Source organism: Dermacentor andersoni, chromosome 1 (assembly GCF_023375885.2).
Source record: "Dermacentor andersoni chromosome 1, qqDerAnde1_hic_scaffold, whole genome shotgun sequence".
NCBI lineage: Eukaryota > Metazoa > Arthropoda > Arachnida > Ixodida > Ixodidae > Dermacentor > Dermacentor andersoni.
Window position 1 is genome coordinate 76,964,145 of NC_092814.1, and position 10,992 is coordinate 76,975,136.

At 47.1% G+C, this 10,992-nt stretch overlaps 1 long non-coding RNA gene across 1 annotated transcript; it reads right to left on the minus strand.

Moving 5' to 3' along the window:
- Positions 1-339: 339 nt before the first annotated feature.
- On the minus strand, positions 340-10,611 carry LOC129388203 (uncharacterized). The gene is made up of 2 exons (XR_008615234.2): positions 9,907-10,611; positions 340-2,101 (listed from the first exon to the last, which is right to left on the minus strand). It is a non-coding gene; the product is annotated as an uncharacterized lncRNA (long non-coding RNA).
- Between the last annotated feature and the right edge of the window lie 381 nt (positions 10,612-10,992).

Consider the following 10,992-nt stretch of genomic DNA (forward strand, 5'->3'; position numbering starts at 1 on the left):
AACGAATAGAAAGGAGAACACTATTACAAAATTCAGGCTGTATTTTGTAAAGATGTAGGGGCCCAATTCATAAATATTCGCTTTCATAAGAAAATTTTCTCTTTATTCGCTATCCATCTTCGCTAATAATATGTTCGCTATGCCGATTGGCCGGCGCTTGTCCTTGCGAGCGACTTTAGCGTATGAACTGCTTTGTGAATAAGGGGCAAGTTCATTTTTTAGTGATTTTTTTCGTTATTTTTCTTTTCGTCCAATGTGATCTTATCCTCCATTGTGCTCGGAGGCCTAATCCTGGTAATAATTGCAGTGTGAGAACCAGTGACGAAGGACAAAAGGAAGAACAAGAAGAACAAAACTTTATTGGTAGAAAGAACTTCGTTGCCCCTAAAACGGCATAACGTCGTGTCGTCGGGCCCCTATTCCAAGGCACCGCTGGCCCTCGCCATCCTTTCTGTCCTCCGGACGAGCCTGAGCTGATCACCGAGGGCGGAGCTGGATAGCAATGCCTCCCACCTCGCTCTCGTGTTATTATCTTCTTGTTCTTCTGAGTGAGCTGTGCACTCCCATGTGATGTGGTAGAGCGTTGGTGTGCTCCCACACCACGGGCATATGTCCTTGTATGCTGTTGGGTAGTATATGTGCAATTTATGTAGGTTTATGTATGTGTCCGTTTGGAGCCTGCGTAACGTCGCTGAGTCCGCGGCTGAAAGGTTCCTATGCGGGGCTGGGTAGAGCCTTCTGAATTCCCTGTAGTGTTGCAAGATCGCTTTATAACTTGGATCGATGGGTGTCGGGTCCTCCACCATGTTGCCATGGGCAGCTCGGCAATTAGTGAAACCTCGAGCCGCCTCATCTGCATGGAGGTTCCCAGTAACACCCTCGTGTCCCGGGGCCCATGTTATCGTTTGGGTATATTTGATGTCAAGGTCGCTGTTGATTTCGGTAAGTATCCGGCGTGCCCTCGGGCCGATTCGTCCCCTCTGATAGTTCCTACATGCGGCCTGAGAATCTGTGATTATTTTTAGTGGAGCATTGCGCTCTATGCCTTCCCTTATAGCTAAGGCGATGGCTATCTCTTCGGCTTCTAAAATGGTTGCTCGGGAAACCGAAGCACAGGCCGTGATTTTCCCTTTACGGTTTACGACAACTGCCACCATGTTCTTTGCGTTGGCCCGATATGGTGAAGCATCCGTGAATCGTGCAGTGTCCAAGTATTTTGCTGTTTTGTCTATGTATTCTGCTCTAGCTTTGCTCCTTCCTGCGTGTAATGTCGGATCAATGTTTTGTGGTATTGGTGATACCCCATACAAAGCTCTAATCTGGCAGGGTAGACTTTTGGCGTTTTGGTATATTTGTATGCATTCTCCAAGGCCGATTCTTTGAAGAAGAGCTCTGCCGATTGTCGTTTGCGCCAATCGAGTCCTTTGCGCTATGAGTTGGGCTTCAGCCAGCTCATGAAATGTATTGTGGAGGCCAGGGCTAGAAGCTTCTCATTTGAAGTGTTGCGTGGCAACCTTAGGGCTGTCTTATATGCCATCCTTATTATTTTATCAGCCTTTTCTTCTTCCTCCCTGTTCATGGTATGGTAAGGTAGGGAGCACATTAGTCTGCTAATGACCAGGCTTTTCACCAGTCTGAGGGTGTCTTGTTCCCCCATTCCTGTCCGATTATGAGCCACACGGGCTATCATCCGGTTAATTTGTTGCGTTGTTTTTCTGATCGTGTTTAAAGTGTGTAAACATCTGACATTAGATTGCAGCCACATCCCCAACACTCTTACTATTGACCTCTCAGGAATAATTTTCCCTTCCAGCCTGATCTCGAGTTTGAGTCTCGGGTCAGTTCTTTGTTTTTTGGTTTTTGTGAGGCGAATGAGTTCTGACTTCTCCGCAGAGCACTGCAGTCCTCTTTGTTGCGTATAGTTTTCTATTATATTGGCTGCCCGTTGGAGCTTTTCCTCCTTCTCTCCCAAGTTGCCCTTGGTTATCCATATCGTTATATCATCCGCGTATAGGGAATGACGGACGTCGGGGATATCTTGGAGTTTTTTAGCTAGTCCAATCATGGCTATGTTGAAGAGTGTAGGCGAAATCACCGCACCCTGAGGACAAAAGGAAATAAAAATAAAAATCATTCGTGTGTACCACCCCTGGTCTCTGAATTTTATTTGGTTTAGGCTGCCTAATGAGCGTCGCCACCATCTTTATCTTATTTTCTTTTTATACACCGCTTACATACAGAACGACACTTCAGACTAGCGCCGTAAGCTACGGGACAGCTCGTGACACAGGTCCCTGACAGTCCTTCCATCAGATAGAACGGACACGCGCAATGTTTCCATTGTGAGTTTTGGCGTTACGTAAATAAATACTCGGCGGTGTCACTTCTTCGCCATCCGTAACATTGCTCGAGGACCGGCCCGTTCCGAGAAGAGTCGGGGCGCCCCGCTTGCCGCTGGCATGCGCGCCTGTCTTCTTGGCCCGGCGAAGACTCGCCGCCGAGATTTCATGCGTCAGCGTCGGCAGAGGCGCGCGCTGGCACGGTCGGATAGGGCACGTGAGGGGGGGAGGGAGTGCGCCATCGATGCGGAGGCAAGAGCATCTGGCGCTCGTTGGTTGCGACGGTGGCGGGGACACAATTATCCCGAGCCGCTCGATCCGCCCCCGTTTGCGAAGGATATTTTAGTGCCCGGAGTCACACTTAATGGGCGCTCTAATGAGTTAACAAAACTGTCTGACAAGTTGACACTGCTGTCTATCTCGGCGCGGCAGGAGCGTGTCATCCCGCGAACCGAAATAGCCCCCGACTACTGTACCCGACGGCTTCGTCCGCAACACATGTCTGCGCCCTGACACCACCTCGCGGCGGCGGCAGCCCCCAGGCGGCGCTTCTGCCGCTCTTTTGCATGCACGTGCGCCTGGCGCCTCCAACGTACCCCGCGGTCCGGCCACGTCAAATCACGCGGGCCCTTTCCGCCGGGCCGAGGACGGGCCCCCGTTCGCACTCTCCGGCGAACGGACGACGCGCTGACGGTCGAGCGCGACTCGATCTTCGCCGGGCGCGCATTTGTTTGAGAGGGGGAGGAGCCCTCCTTTAAACGCGCCGAGACGAGGGGTATCGTGTCTCGGACGTCACTCTGCGGACGGCTTCTCGCACAGGCACTTCCCGCTCTCAACGGGGCATTTGTACTAAGCACAAGAGCCGAGGGGGGGAACGAATGTCAAGAATTCCTTTTTAAAGCGGAACCGCCGTGAACATTGCACAACACGGAAAAAGGACGAAATACACGCGCTCACATAGACACACACCCGCACACGCCGCACACACATACGCACGAATACACATCTATACCGATGGGTCGGTCTTGTCCACCGCGTGTGCTATTATCATTCTGGTTACGCTAACTACGATAAAGTTGAATCTGTCGCATATGACAACATCAGCTGCGACAGAGCGGGCTGCCCTACATGCTGCTGTAAAATACGACCTTCAAGGGCCTATTTAGGACGTAACCTTCAAGGACGTAATCTTGTAAACGGGTCATATCTTGCGACTCTGAAGAAGCACTTTAGGGTTTCCAATTTGGCCTACATGAAAAGACCGTTGGTACATGAGATAAGGAAGTACCACCATCAAGCTCTCAATAAAGGGCACGACATCATATTTCAGTGGTTACCGGGACACACCGGCATTGCTGGTAATAGCTTCCCCGACGACGCTGCCTGGTAAGCCAGTGCAAGAGCACGAACTCTTGCGACCCGCCCATATACAGAACCAAAACTGCAAGACAACCATATTTCCTGCTCCGAACTTTGATGCCCATTTCTTGGTCTTCTCCTAACTTCTCGAACTGTCGTCTGCATAACCAGATCTGCAGGTGCCATCAAAAGCGTCTCGATCTGATGCGATATTGTTGTGCTGCCTCTGGCTCAAGGTGGCATCTACAAAGGTTTACTGGTACCTTATTAGAATGGGGACTCCTGCGTGTGAATCATGCGGAAGCGAAGATACTAATGAACACCTTTTGTGCCTTTGTTTCCGGTATGACGTTCAACGTCTTCAGTGTGGACCTCTCCGGACAGCATTAAGCCGGTTGTTTCGCCTAGCGCACCACCGAGCGCAGACTCGCTCTTGTGCAAAACAAATTACAATTACAAAACTGTTTTCGGAAGCGAAAATCGTTGAGCCACGGCTGTGAGCGTCCATGGCGCAGAGAACAATGAGAGTATTCCTACAGTAACCTCACGTTGACAGGTCTTTGTGACCATTTATATACACTTAGCGAACACTTCTACGCATGCACGCAAGTAGTGCTCCGTCTCTCTTTTCGTCCCTTCAACCAGTGCAGTGTAGCAAACCGGACATGCGTCAGGTTAACCTCCATGCACTTCCTGTCTTCTCTCTCTGTCTCTCTCATTATTGTTATCTAGTGCTGCAAGAAAGCGATTGCGCAGCCCTACGTAGTGCCCTAAGTAAGTTACCTAGATAATGCGTACTTGCATTATCTACACTGATCAAAAACGAGACTTGTCCACGTTACAGAAAAAAAGCACCAACCGATTACACTTACAATTACTTCATTCAAGAATGTAATTTATTACAGTTACCAATTACTGCCCCACGAAATTAAATGAGTAATTATTCACTTGTAATCGATTACTTCTACATTACTTTCTTCAAATTTATATTAACGTTGTATAGATGCCCTAAACAGAACGAGCAGGCCTGACCCTTTCAGTGCGTCCTCTACAGCGCTTCATACAGTGCTTATTTGCTCAATTGTTTTTAAAAATTTCGTCGATCGTCGTGTCTCATTTTTTTTTTTTTTTTGGAAGACAGCGGCAGCGACCCTGAAAACTTGCTCGAGGACGAAAAAGAGAGGGAAAGATGAGGAGGTTAGCCACTTCGCTAACACAGCCCCTACCCCTGAGCGTTAGGGCTGTGTTGAAACGAATACGGATCTTGAGCACAATATTGTGGTTACTCAGCATCTGGGACTTCTGCGAAGAGCAGCGCTTCATTGTTGCTCGGATTTGGAGAAGACACTCCCGGCTGGGGCAATGTAAAGCTAAAAAAATCGTCCGTATGTGATTTCCTGGCATATAGGTCCTAAGTGGCCTTCGCTATCAGGACACACGAGCACCTGTTCATTACATCGACCAACATCTGGTGGAGCGTCTAGATGAGGAAACAAATCTCAGCCCACTGGTTTGCCTGTCTGGCCATGACCTTGGGCGTCCTACTGTAGTTTTCACCGAATTCGGATTCTCGAAGCGGTGTCAGTTATTACAGCTCATCTCATCAATTAAATAACTGGTTACATGTAATTTGTTAATGGAAAAATAATTATTTACATTGAGCGTTACTGATTAAACAGAGTAATCGTTAAATTCCAATATTACCAAGTAAATGTAATTCATCACAAGTAATTAATTACATGTAATTTGTTACGTACAAGACTGTCGAAAATACATGCCAACACAATCATACACACATCAAGCAATGGCGCATCACCCTCCAACACTCATCACTGACACAGCGAGGGTGCCTCGGTCAAGTGTTTTGACTACACCACAAGCGGTCACACAAATCGCCAGACGGCCGAAGTCACTCTGCAAAAACCACCACTCAAATTCTGTGGTGGCAGGATGGGAAGTATCCGCCCCGGACGCAGGCAAAGAGTGCAGCTAAGCGCTCGGCTCTGGCTGCTTCTCGTTGACGCTCGTCCTTTAGCCTTCACGGCTTCGGCATTCCTCTTCGTGTACTTTCGATTCACCTCCCCACTGAATGCCTGAATTCGAGCTCTCCTGCGCAAGGGCTCGTACGCGCGGCGCAGCCCTGCTCTATCGCGTGCGACAGCTCTTGTACCCTTCGTGGCAACCATGCATCGTGCTATCATGTAATACATGTCTTCCTGCAGTTGACAAGCGCAATTAGAACGAAAAGGCATATGAACAAGAAGAAAGGAGTATGAACGAGAGAGGGAAAAGGGTATATCAAATGAAGGGCTACAACAGAATTGGTGTAGAAAAAAAATGAATCAGAATGAGACCCGAGACAAGCGCCGTCTTCGGCAAAATATAATGTGACTGGCAATAAGATTTCCATAGACAAGTAGTGGATTTCCCCCTTTTCTGTTTTCCTTCTTTTTCTTCGAGCATCTTGCCCTGCGTCATAGACGCGTATTAAAATAAAAGCGTGGAGGTCCTCCTCATGTAGAAATTGCACAAGTGGCTTGGCGAACTTATCATCCATGAGCCAACGCCTATAACTGTCTATTTGATCCGTTAGTAGCCTTGGCAGCTTTTAGAATACTCTCTCAAGTATAGCGCTCGCTCTTGGGCAGAGCCACAACAGGTGGAGAGAAGAAAATCTCAGGCGTCGCCGAGATCAGTACCGTTGTCAACAAGCAACAATGAGTGAAACTATTCCGTAAGAAAACCGTCCGAGTAACCTTGCAGAGCGCAAAGCTAACGTTTGGTATCACTGTCAATACTTCGGACTTCAGGCGAAACTGCGCATTTTTTTTTCTCTTTTTATTGGTTGATCTCTAAATCAGTTTTTGTCCCTGATGCCAAGTTTCGGCATTCACAGTAGCTGTACTTGTATGCATTATGTGACTCGCGCTATAACTGAGACGTTGCAATTAAATAGATGTGAGACGAGGCTCGCCGGCACGCAACGTCCGGCTGATATAGTGACACCCCCCCCCCCCCCCAGTATATACAAATAAGCAATGAGCAATGACGCCAAAATTTACATCCCCTCACCTTCCGAGATACATTGTTAAATGCACACGCAAGGAAATTTTTGGCATTCTATTACATTTCGCAGCTAAGGAACACCAAAACATCAAACAACGCCACAATAGGAGTCAAAGTATCGGCAGGTAAAATGCTAGTCACATTTTTGTGGAAGCAGTTCAGGGGCCGTACTTATCAACGAAAGATTTCATTTGTGCATTCTTTTTACACTTCGTAATTGGCTCACACGGATACAGTCACGTCCATGGTATCTGCGAAATAGGCCACTCGGCGGAAAGTATTATAAGAAATGAATAGAATCGAAGGAAACGGAACCATTTCCAAAATACGGCCTTTGTTCATTATCCACGACAGTTCTGGCTCGCCTGGTCCTAAAGTCAATGTCACTCAAGAGTTGCTGTGGGGCTTCGGATGGCTCGCTGTTCATACGAATGATGACTGGGTAACCTAGACAATGCACCAACGTTAGTGTAGCTGTTGTTTTTGCAATGACAGATCATGGCATCAAACTTTTGAAGGGTTAATGTCCAACGCGTTTATTTCGCATCTTGTTAGCCTGCCATCTCAGACAAAAGCCAAGAACGAACGTGTGCGGCCTAGCACATCCAGTAATTCGAAATCGCGGATCTCTGCCACGATTATATGTTTGATCCATGCCGTTGGTGAACAGGATATATGTCAAGCGTCAGGCCCATCCATATCCAGACTTCGCGAGTAAATCTCCATCGTATTCTATTATAAAAATCTATAACAGAGCTACTGATCAAAGTATAATAAACCTAATATCAATGTCGGAACCCGTTTTCTTCCCATGCGTCAGGTGATGCTAATGCCTTGTGGATGGAATCGTGCATTGTGAAGATCTTTTGATTCATCCAGGAGAGAGAGGAGAAAGAACGCATAGAAAGGCAGGGAGGTTAACCAGAGGTAGTTCCGGTTGGCTACCCTGCATGGGTGGAAGGCGTAAGACGTTCTCAAAGTTTATCGTGAAGGCCCGTAGACCGCACGACCGTTAGTAACGCGGATAAAGCCTTCTGCGCTGAAGTTCTTTGGGAGCACTGGCCTACAGCTTTTATTTCTGATAGTAGGTGATTGTACAACTGGCCCAGCATCCAGGATAAAACGCACAAAGGAAGTGCCATGAAGATTCATGGTGTTATTCCCTTGAAGAGAAGTTCAAAAAGATTGCGTAAGATGAAAATGAATGACATGTCCATTGCATACTTCAGCAATTAAAAGCAGAAATAAAAACACGAGTAAGCTTTTTCTAACACCTAAATTGACCGACAACGATAAATGATGGCGCAACATCATACAGGTTGGCGTTACTTACTGAAACAAGTAGGTACTGTCATTAGGCTTCAAGTTGAAAGCGCAGTAGTTGACGATATCATCATGCTGGCGCCAAATAATGATACGCACTTTCAGTCCATCTTTATACGCACACTAGCACCAGCTCTGCCCAGTCATAGAATGCATACATCGTCGGTCCACGATGATTGAACCAGTGACAGCAAAATCTGGAATTCTGAACCTGCCTTTGAATCTGCGTACCGAAAAATCTCCCGGACAGGAAAACCTGGCCAACGAGTTGTTCAAGCGTTAGGCAAAACATTTTTTTTTCTCTGTTATATGTAATATTCACCATGTGGACAGAAACAACTACAGATAGCACCAGATGATTGACTGCGTGCAAATGTGATCGGGATTCATAAAAGTGCAAACATAATACTAGCCGATGTCATTAACCAGCTAATATTGCAAACTAATTGAGCACATTATCAACAAACCAATAATCTCTTTTTTAGAAAACAATTTACTATACTGTGGACAACACCATGCTTTTAAATGTGTTCTTAACCTAACTTCTGGAAGTGACAAACGACTTTGCAGAAATTTTTATTCTTGCATACAAGTAGATGTCCTGTTTGTGGATTTTTCCAAGATGCTGTATTACGCCTTACGCAAAAATTAACAAAGAAGCTGCATCCTGTAAGTGTTTACTAGTGTTTACCGAAACTAATTTGTCACAGTAAATAATGCAGATTCGAACCATATGGAAGTCTATTCAGGTATACCTTCAGGGCATACAGATGCCTGTGTCGGCTGCATTATGGATACTGGGTGTAGATAGCCAACACGGTGTCTTCTGCATCTCGGAGATAATGTAGCTGGCGTCCGAGCACCACTGCCCTTCTGCACGGACTTATGAGATACTTCGCTCAAGGAGTCATGTGCCGAGTGGTTCGCGTGCAGGCATTGCTATTCACCAATCGCTAATAGCAAAATAGTCAAAACTCGCAAAATAGCAAAAATGCGGTTAGTATCAATAACATGACGTTAACTGCGTCAAAAAAGCATAATCATGTTTCACCTTTTCTTCTGTTTTGCTAAGGTCACTGCCACCAGTTTTTAAATACTTCTGCCACTAAAGTATATATATCGACGGGAAGAGCGCAAAGAGCACCCAAATGAACAACAGTCCACACACTCTGATGCATAAATAGTGTTCTTGCAGTAGAGATAAATAATCGTTTTCTTTACACAGACAGCAATAACATTAAGATTTCGAGTATTGAGTCTCGGCGAATAAATAATAGATTTTTGAGACCTTGAACATCGTAAAGCCAAGTATCATCAATCAAGAGTAAAAAAGCTCGCAGGTCGAGGCTTCAAAAACCACTGAAAGCACTAGATTGGGAAGAACAAAGCTATCTTCCTTCTTGCAGAAAAATTAATAAAAATATAACTAATGACTATCAACAAGCCTTCTTATTGTACAGTCGACCACAAAAAACTGAATAACTGAATATCTCTGCAGCCTTACAACGCAGCCTGGTATTCTCACTTCCAGCCTCTACTATAGTATAGGCGAACAACATTCTGATAAGCAGATTTACTGGCTACTGATGCAAGCTGCTCAGGAATTCAACGTTTTCTGAGATTCAATGGTCCGTAAACTTTTGTGGTCGACTGTACAATCTTAGACTTCGCAAATATAGTGCCCTGTGTTTTGCAGAAAGTTCTACTTTGTGACAAAAAGGAAAGCGCTTTTCTAAGGTTACTGGGGAATTTCGAGTGAGCTACAAGTCTTGAAACTTGAATTTTTACTTAGTTACGATGATGATAACAATCCCTTTACCTTTCAAGGCCCCGATGAGCAGCGTTCTTTCGCCAATTGAAGTCCCATCTGTGCTATAATAGGATAAACTGCTTCGTCACAAAAAAAAGAAGAAGAAAAGAGAAGAAAGCTATCATTATCTCACCTGGCAAAGACCCGGTCAGGCGCGAAAGGCGGGTTTCTCCCCTCAGACACTACAAAAAAAAAAAAAGTCATTAAGTTTAGCAGAAAAAACGTCAAGTTGGCGTCAATACTATGGTCAGTTCCCAGTGACCTCGCTGCTATTTAGTGAAATAGATCGCGCACAAACTTTTTACGCTATCAGAAAGGGCGCTTCGAAAAGTTCGACAGAGTCAAAATAGAAACTCGATATATTCGTTCGCCTGGTGGGCGTGTGTGTGTCCTCCGTGCGTGCGCGTGCATGTGTGTGTTTACTGTGTGCCTTGGTCACACGTACGTGCGTGTTTGTGTGCGCGTGCGTGCGTGTGTGCGCGGGCGCCTTGATGACACACTTTGTGCGCTTTATCTGAGATTTGTTCTGCTCGACAAGCACGCTGGAGCCTGAAAAGAGGGGGGGAACAAATTAGACGGTTGTCTCGGCTATACCGAGCGCATTAATCACCTCGCCCGGAGCCCGAAATGCGCAGCTTTACGGGACGCGTTCTTGACAGGCTGGCTCCCGGCGCCCCTCGGAGGCTGCTGGGCCCGCGGCGACAAGCGCTGAGCCCCGGCCGATCCACGGGCTCCGTCCCGAGAGAGGAATAATTCATCTGAAACTCTATCGCGGGAGCCCGAGCCCGTGTTGTTTTTCCCGTGACACACCACGCTACCGCCCCCCCCCCCCCCCCCCCTCACATGCCGGCGCCGACTGCTTAGTGAAGCGCTTCTCCCTAATTGGCTTCGCGGACCGCGCCTTCCCGCCCGAACGGAGCTCTGGAAGACGGCGCGATACGCATCTCGGCTACGGTCTTCCCCGGCCGAGCGACGATCTTGGCGACGCTTATCGCGGGTCGCCGCGAGAATGCGCGCGGCTTCGACACCTCCCCGGCAGACGCGCGCGCAGCCGAGCTTCCTTTCGTGGAGCACCCCAGATGGGGACGAAACCGT